Raw genomic sequence first — 8,924 nt, 5'->3', positions numbered from 1 at the left:
ATGCTCAAGTCTAGTTCCTCTTCCTGTTCTTCCCGTCGCCTCCTGGCCACCTCCTTCCTCCTTTCTCCCTCTCGCCACCTCTGCACCCTTCTCTCTCTCCTCTTCTCTTCTATCCCCTTTCCTTATCCTCCTCCTTCCTTTTTTCTTCCCTTTCTTCTTTCACCAACTCTTCTGTATGCTCTTCCTCTACTGTCTCCTCCCCTCCTTCTTCCTTCTTTCCTTCTCTATTTTCCCTCCCCACTTCTTTCCTTCCTCGCTGCCTTCCCTCCTCCCTAATCCATATATTTCACTTCTCATTCATTTTTGATTGGAAGGTCTATTCAGATAATTGCAGATGTGCATGCGACCATAAGAAATAAGGTAAGGAGACCTCAGTACACTTTGGTTAGTTTCCTCAATAGTAATGTTTTGCAAAAATATACTATTATATCACAACGAGGATACTGACATTGATACAATCCATCAGCCTTATTTAGATATCCTTGGTTTTACTTACCCATCAGTGTTTGTGTGTGAATGTATCTGCTTGTATTTAGTTCCATATAGTTTTATCCCCTATGTAGTTTTGTGTATTCACTGTAGTCAAGATACCGAGCAGATCCAACCCCATGAAGATCCTTCATGTTTTCCTTTTATAAACAAAACCATCTTGTTGTGGCCCCAATCCCCGACTTCTGGCAACCACTAATGTGCTCTCCAATACTAAAATTGGGTCATTTCCAAAATACTCTGTAACATAAATGATTTAGCCGCCATGAAATTACAAATAGTAAGGAACATGATAAGAGGGACATCAGATACTTGAGCTTCCAGACAAGATCCAGGAAATCTGGAGTAGCCAAAGGTGAGGGCAGCATGGACAGGATGAGACTTAGGAAAGTATTCAAGGCAGCGCATTTGATGGGCCAGAGAAGCTGGTGTGCTGTCAGGCAGGAAATGGTTAAACAGGGTGGACTTCTCCTGTCCAGGGGACCATTGATGGTGGTCTGTAGGACGTGGCATGGAGCTGGACAATGGGAAAGTCTATTTTTAACAAGGATGCCTATAGGAGATTGAATATACTAGTAAAAAAAATGAGTTGAATTGTCCTCCATTCTCTGAGTGAAAAGAAAGCAACTCTTGAAGGCAATTAGGTAAGAGCAGTAGCTATAGAGCCTAACAAATGCACTAAGGTCACCTTACTGGGTTCACAGTTACTCTGGCATTTTGCAGTGTGTGTTGGAAGAAAGCAAACCTTTCATGGACTTCAACTGAAAAAATTGAAGCTAAAGTGAACTCTGAGGAATGGAAGTAATAGGGGTCTAAGAAGCAGCAGCATATAATCATATATTCTCCCAAAAAAAGAAATCAACCAGTCCCGGGGCAGGTGGCATGGAGGGACATGTCAGGCGAGGTCCACAGAGTTGGCTTTCAGAAGAGACTAGACCAGATCTGACCCCGTGACAGCAGAGAACATTTTCTTAGCCCAGATTCTCAGGAGAACACAGAAATCGACACCAGACACTCCCAAACATTATGTACAATTGTGCATGCTCAGCCTTCAAGCCATTTACAGATAAACAGTGTAGCTGAACATATTGAGGCCTCATTGCCGAGTGGAGGCCCATTCATTCTAAACATTTTTCCTTCCCCCGCCCCTGCTTCCATGAAGTCAGGAGTTAATGAGCCACTTCAAGTATTGTTCATCGATTTAACTGCTTCCCCACGGCCAAGGACCATTTCTTATGTGTTTCGCATTTACCCTCAAGGTCCAGGATAATTTATTTATTACACAAATATTTATTAAACACCTAACTCCATGCCAGGCAGTGAAGATACCATCAAGGCACAGAGCGAAAGAGACCTCATCCTCTCTTTTTCAGAACTTAGAGTCTGGTGGGAATAATTCATTTAATCAACCAACAAGTATTTGGTGGACATCTGCCAGGAACCAAACTCTGGTCTAGATGCTAGAGGTAGAGCCAACCATAACAAAAGGAAGGGAAAGTAACCAAGCTGATCATTAAGGATGTGGGCAGATGGGTGATACCTGGACTAGAAATGCACAGGGAGATAACTAGGAAGCATGGTGTCGTAGAGCATGGCTGAATGTCCATGGAGACCGGAAGTCAAGCCTCCCAGAAGCAATAACGTGTGAGCTGACATCTGCCTGGCAGCAGTGAATCAGCCATGAAAATCCTGGGCATGGAGAATTCCAGGCTGATTAAGACTTCAACCAATAATTGGGGCACCTGGGTGGCTCAGTTGGTTAAGTGTCCAACTTCAGCTCAGGTCATGATCTCACAGTTCGTGGGTTCGAGCCCCGAGTCAGGCTCTGTGCTGACAGCTCAGAGCCTGGAGCCTGTTTCAGATTCTGCGTCTCCATCTCTCTCTGCCCCTCCCCCACTCATGCCCTCTCTCTCTCTCTCTCTCTCTCTCTCAAAAATAAATGAAAATTTATTTAAAAAAAAACTTCCACAAATAATTAAATATAATTATTTAATCACCATTATTCTAAGCGCCGTAACGATTTTTATAACCTGCACTTCTCCCTCTTTGAATTCATATTACTGTCATCTTATCCCCCTCTAGTTCTAAGGTTCTGAAACCGCACAAATGAAAAAACTCTACCAGCTTTCCCTCTCCACAGAAACTGTTTCTTATGTGGCTGGCAACTTTTGATAGCTCTCCCTCCTAATTCAGGGTAGTTATTGACAGCATTTTGGGGCTAAGGCTTGACTTTTACCTCTGGCTTGGGGCAAGAGATACTGCTTTTTGCAAAGCTGGCTTTAAATTTCTCTAGATTCAAGATACCAAGAAGCAGTGGAATAACAAACAACAGAAAAAATATTCAGCAATTGACATTCCATCATTGTTTCAAAAAAAAATTAAAAGCTATGCTAAATGGATCATAACATGCTCAAATACATGAAAAAATTGCTTCAAAACACAGCTGGGGAAAGATGTTTGTTTTTATTAAAAGTTGCTCAGAGGCATCATCATAACGACAGATTCTTTAAACATCCACAAACACAAAGGCCTGAAAAATAACTCTTCATTGATTTTTTTTAACCTGCTGTATTTCATATATTCTGAAGCTATTGGTAGTCTTTTAACAAGGCTTCCTCATATCTGTGGGGTTTTATGAATGATCATTTTCTGCTGACTCAATGTGGGAAAATCCCTTATGCTGAGACAATCCCTAATGGCCACTTTTTAAGTCTCCTTACTTGTTTTATTACTCAAGGGGACTTCCGACTTCTCCAGTCTAAGCACAGCGGATCTGAACAACAAAAATACCTATTATTGGGGCACCTGGGTGGCTCAGTCGGTTGAGCATCCTTCGGCTCAGGTCATGATCTCACAGTTCATGAGTTTGAGCCCCGCGTCGGGCTCTGTGCTAACAGCTCGGAGCCTGGAGCCTTCTTCGGATTCTGTGTCTCGCTCTCTCTCTGCCCTCTCCTGCTGGTTCTCTCTCTCTCTCTCTCTCTCTCTCAAAAGTAAACATTAAAAACAATTTAAAAAATGCCCATTGTTGGATTTTCCTGCTATAGTCAATATGGATTTTTAGATCTTAGAGTTCAAAGAGATTTTCTGGTTCATGTCATGAGAACCGGATCACGTAGACACAATATCAGTAGATTGTTGCTTCATGAGGAACAGAACTCTACCATCTGGTCTTTTGCTTGTGTTCATCATGGGTCCATCCAAAAACCCCCACGTAGAATTCAGAGCTTCTAGTCTCTATGCTTAGGCGTGGATTGAATGGGACTTAGATCAGGGTTAGATCACAATGGGACTTAGATCAGGGTTTCTGAATATAGTATCTGAGACAGATTCTGATTCATCGAGGGGGTGCTCTCAGGAGAAAACTACAAGGATATGAAGGAAGCAGAATAGGGCAGAAGGAAAAGGGGAAATAAGATGTGGTTTTAGATGCTGTCTTTCCCCAGTCTGACCCCACAGGGAACTCTGGAAGCATACACAGTTCCACAGAGCATCCCAGCTTGAGGAAAGAGGACTGGGCTTTTATGCCACTTAACACCAGTCATTGGCAGTGGGCCGTCCCAGAGGGAAGGAGGTGACCTGTCAGGTTATTTCCAGGTGAATTGGTTCCTATCAGGCCCAGGGAAGATCTCTTGAGAAGGGTGGAGCGACGGGCTGTGAGCACTCAACCGTCCTAGTAACTAGGAGATGGGAGCACTAGTCTGGTAAAGGGGATCCAAGCAGGGAATCGGCAACGTCTTTTATACAACCGTAACACCTTGCCTTTGTTGTTCTTGTTTTGTTTTTCCTGGCGTCAGCCATCCTGGGCTGTGAGGCCAGCCATGTTTCCAAAGCCGTTTTCCCTTCAGAGTGAACAGTTACCAATTTGTAACTGATTCGTTTTAATTCGCTGCTAAACTAGCTCAGTCTGAACTTGCAACATCAAGAATCTCCCAACAAAAGGCATAATTACCGAGGTTGACAATGTCATTGATGACTTACTGTCTGTGGGGTTACCGGTCATGATTCCCTGAAGTGGCACATTGTGTTTGTCAGCTAAGAGAACATTTAAAACAGCAAGGCAGAGTTTCCCGTTAGGGAACCAAACATTGTTTTAAAGTTTCATGCTTCAATTGAGTTCCTCCCTGCCAGCCCTTGGGGGAAATGCACGTGCTCCGAAAAGTACTTAGAAAGCAAACCAATGGCAAGAACTCTGAATGGTGTACAATTAGGTGTAATGCTTAGACCCAAACTTTCAATTCAACTGTGAAAGGCCAATTTAAGGATGCCTCACTTGGCATCGAAATTAGAAAGTCACTCAATCTTCCAATCTTCTAGAGATAAGTAGGGCAGCCACTGTTGATAAACTGCGGAACTCAAAGAATACGGATTCTAAAACAACAGACTCAACTGTTGCCATGGCTACCATTTAATGCCTGTTTCTGTACGATTTAGACACTGTCCTGAGAAGATGATATATCTCACTTAATAAGAAAGAACCCCTGTGAAGCGTATATTATTATTCTTGTTTTATAGATGAGTCGGCTGAGCGCAAAGCATTCCTATTACGCGCACGTTGCTGTATGTATAGTGGACAGTTCTGCTCCCCTGCAGCTAACTCTGAAATGAAGGTAAGATCCCAGCTGTGAAAAATGAGGCAATGAAGACTTAACAGCATTTTAAACCAACAAGGAATAAAAAGAATTTTGATCTAATAAAACCACGGACAAAAATTTATTTTTAAAAAAATTATGAGCTCCCGCAATACAGGTATGTGATTAAGTCGTGTAGATTTAAGAAGACTTCCCTGAGATAAAGAGCAAGAGAAAATATTCTAGGCAGGGGGAGTAGGTGCAAATACTCTGTGGCCAAAGACAGCATGCTCCACATGGCTGGCTGGAGTAAGTGAGGGCTGACCTGGAGGGAGTCACAGCAGAAAGGTAGGCAGGCTCCAGACCAGGCAGGACGTGTTGCCATATTATGGGGATTTTCCTTATCATTATGAGCCACTGAAGCGGTGGGAGAAGCATGAATTTCCTGTAACGTGAAACTAAGGGCAGGGGTGCATACTTGCCTGGCATTTGTTTGGTTTTTAAAAGAGCCTTCTGGTTGTAGAATGAATAGTGCATTCGAAGGAGGAAAACGTGAAAATACCAATCAACATTTATTGCAGGGGGAACCTGGGTGGCTTAGTCAGCTGAGCGTCTGACTTTAGCTTAGGTCATGATTTCACTGCTTGTGAGTTGGAGCCCTGCACCAGGCTCTCTGCTTTCAGCACAGAGCCCACTTCAATTCCTGTTTTCCTCTCTCTCTGCCTCTCCCCAGCTTGTGCTTTCTCTGTCTCAAAAATAAATAAAAACATCAAACAAATTTCTTAAAAAATATTCCAGAAATATTTTGCCAACAAACTGACAGGAATTGGTATGGATTGAATGGGGGGAGGTACCACAAAGGAGATGCTAAAATGTATTCCTGGCTGCTGACATACAGCTATGAGAAGAGTTGTGTCATTTACTGAGGATAGAAACATTGCGTGCTTCTCAAACCCCAGTCAAGTTTGTTGAGAAGACCATGGGTTTAGCCCTGGATGTGTTGAATTTGAGGTGCTTTGGGGGAAAAAAAACAAACGGGAGAGGACAAGCAGATAAATAACAAATCCAGAGTAGAACTGTAGGGGTGCCTGGGTGGCTCAGTCAGTTAAGCGTCTGGCTCTTGATTTTGGCTCAGGTCATGATCTCACGGTTCATGAGATTGAGCCCCGGTGGGCTCCATGATGATGGTGTGGAGCCTGCTTGGAATTCTCTCTCTCTTCCTCTCCCTCTGCCTCTCCCTTGCTAATGTCCTCTCTCAATGTCTGTCTCTTTCTCTCTCTTTCAGAATAAATAAATAAAGTTTAAAAAATAGAACTCTAGACTAGAGATGGTTATTTTATCATGAGTATGGATGACATTTCCCTACAAGTATTGTAAAGTGAAAGAAAAAGACACAGAAACTGGCCTGACTGCTCCGATATGTAATGTGTGGGTGGATAAGCCTTAGCAGATCATAAAATTTGTGGAATGGAAAATTCATTAATGAGTGGAATACGTGATAAACTGAGTTTGTAGTTGGGGCAGGATCAGCATCTGGCAAAATTATCACACACGGGCTGTTTCTCTTTAACTTCTCTCCTGGAAAAGATCACCAAAGTGAGAGAGCACAAGAATTTGTTTTATTCCAAAAGCAAAGGAATTATGTTGAAGAGCAAACAAAATTGTTTGCCTTCTTTTTGTTCTCGTTTAAAACTTCTTTTTTCCCCATGCTCCTGCTGAAACACAAATTCTCATCAAGCCTCAGTACCAGCCCGTCACCCTCACATCGGAGGACACTCTGTGTCTTATGATGACCAACCTCTGACCAATCGCTGCCCAAGAAGCCCAGGACACAGCTGAAGAGCGTAATTGAAAACTCTAACTACAGGATGGCTCCGGGGTTAACTATTAAAACGGAAGAACTAAGGAGTGAGCTTACTAAATTCTCTTTGACTGAGAGCAGGCAAGCAAGCATCTGGACAAACATGTCACCTGAAATACACAGCAGCCCGAGGCTGCCTGAAAAAGAGAAGAAATCCAAGAACAAAACTACCAAGAGCATCTCTGGCTTAACTTAGTGATTGTGATTAATCCATCACCAGAAACCTTTTCCAGGTATGAGCTGTCTTTCTGCGGCTGTCCTTGAGTAACCTTGCCTCTGTCTCACCCTATCAGCTGAGACGCATCAGCTTCTGGAGATTCCTTTCCTGCTCGTTTACTTTTTTCATTGCAAATAAATAAAGTGGCAAAGTTGCAATTCACTGAAAATAATACTTGGCAGATTAAATCTATTGCACATTTGCTTTCTTCCAGATAAGCTTGAGAATATGGTGCTTTTTTATTATTTTATTTTTTTGAATAAACATGACTAAAAGCTGGAATTTTCTCAGCAGAGGCTAAAGTGTATGGATGGAAATCCTAGGTCAGGGGAGGAAAACCAGTCTTGTCTGGTTGGCCAGCCAGTTCAGCCATATTCCACCTTATGGGATGGCTTCCACGATGCGTACTCATGTCCATTTGTCCCTCTGGATGACTCTTTAGTCTTTATTATTAACCCTGCTGTGTCCCTCAGGAGGCTAATTGGTATGGAAATTATCACCAAGCTCCCTTGCCTCCTGACTCGGGAGTTGAGTCCACTAACGGAAAGTGTCTAGCAGATCAGAAAGAGAGAAGGGAGTAAGTTTGAATTATTTATTCCATTTCTCTGGTCATCGGGTTCCTGTGGGCTGATGTATTGTTCTGTCACAGGTAAGCATCCCTCCCCCCATGGCCATCTTTGTCTCCAGGGATGGGAATTGGCTTCCTCCTATCACCCCTTCAAGCCTCTATAATGATAATGGAGCCCTGTTACCAATCCCATAGTGCTCCACCATCCCTTGTGGTTTCCCTGCACTCAGCCTACATCTTTGTATGAAGTCCCTTTATAAAATTGCATTCTCCGTGAGTCCCTATCCCACATGGGGTAACACATACCGCAGACGCATCACTCTGTACCCCAAACCGGGGACTGAAAATAAGAAGCTATAGAGACAAAGAAAAATGCATTGGAAGGATGCTTATGGACAGCAGCTGACTGAAGTTATAGTCACTGGTAAAGGTATCTTCCCAATTCACAATGTTCTTCCTTTCAGAGCACCGGCCCCCCTTTGACTGGGATGTATTTTAGGCAGATATGTCTATTTTTTCTCTCTTTAAAAATACGTTTATTTACTTATTTGAGAGAGAGAGAGAGAGAGAGAGAGAGAGAGAGAGAGAGAGAGAGAGAGACAGTGCAAGCAGGGAAGGGGCAGAGAGAGAGGAGGATAAAGAATCCATGGAGCCTGATGCGGGACTTGATCCCATGATCCTGGCATCATGACCTGAGCCAAAATCAAGAGCCAGACACTTAACCAAGTGAGCCACCAAGGTGCCTGCAGCAGGTATACCTATAGAGTACCCCCCCATATGTAGACTACCTCCCCAGTCTGCCTCTCGTATCCGAACTTTTAAGAGGACCAAGGGCAGTCAAATGACCCAGTAAGGGTGAGTTGCATCCTTTTCATGAAAACTTGGAATGTGGCCAGCCAATGAACTATGAGATTAATCACAAGAACAATGGGAGAATGAAGTAAAGGAACAGAAGGCAGAGATCTGGATCCCTGGAGAGTGGTTCCAGATTGCGATACCTTCCCAAAACTTGGCCCCATCTCTCCCTTGAACGGTTATCACTGTATCTTTAAAATAAAACCCTCCATTTTTATTTGTGAGCTAGAGTGATTTCTGTTATCTGCAACTAAAAGAGTCCTAAATGATCCATTAAACAACAAATGATGCTTTTTATCCAGCAATAATGTGGCGGGTACCTATGGCTCTATTCCAGCACAGTCCAGTAGAACTTTCTGTAATGGT

The 8,924-nt window shown here is 43.2% G+C and overlaps 1 long non-coding RNA gene across 1 annotated transcript; it reads left to right on the top strand.

The window, feature by feature from the left end:
• Window positions 1-4,800: 4,800 nt before the first annotated feature.
• Window positions 4,801-7,309, top strand: LOC109497912. The gene is made up of 2 exons (XR_006594918.1): window positions 4,801-5,096; window positions 6,343-7,309. It is a non-coding gene; the product is annotated as an uncharacterized LOC109497912 (long non-coding RNA).
• Window positions 7,310-8,924: the final 1,615 nt, after the last annotated feature.

The sequence above is a fragment of the Felis catus genome, chromosome A3, assembly GCF_018350175.1.
Source record: "Felis catus isolate Fca126 chromosome A3, F.catus_Fca126_mat1.0, whole genome shotgun sequence".
NCBI classification, from domain to species: domain Eukaryota; kingdom Metazoa; phylum Chordata; class Mammalia; order Carnivora; family Felidae; genus Felis; species Felis catus.
This window is presented reverse-complemented; position numbering and strand designations above follow the sequence as displayed.